Below are 318 nucleotides of genomic sequence, written 5' to 3'. Positions count from 1 at the left end.
AGGGCTGGACCCAATGATTTCATGAGGTCCTTTCCAGCCAGCCCCTAATGTCTATGAAATCTATGAAAGTCTGGATGCCCAAACTGCAATAGAATGCCACTTTGACTCCATTTTCTACAGAGCCTGTTTAGATGCCTGCATGTCTAAGTGGCTGTGAGGGGCGTGTGTGTATGCCCCTTTGTAGCACCTTTTGCCATGTGTACTGGCAGCTTGCATAGACTCCTGCAATTAAAACCTTCTGGGTGGAGAGGTGTGTGTGTGTGTGTGTGTGTGTGTGTGTGTGTGTGTGTGTGTGTGTGTGTGTGTGTGTGTGTGTGT

Source organism: Gavialis gangeticus, unplaced genomic scaffold (genome assembly GCF_001723915.1).
Source record: "Gavialis gangeticus isolate Ggan-Ray unplaced genomic scaffold, GavGan_comp1, whole genome shotgun sequence".
Lineage (NCBI taxonomy): Eukaryota > Metazoa > Chordata > Crocodylia > Gavialidae > Gavialis > Gavialis gangeticus.
Note: the sequence above shows the minus strand (reverse complement) of the source record.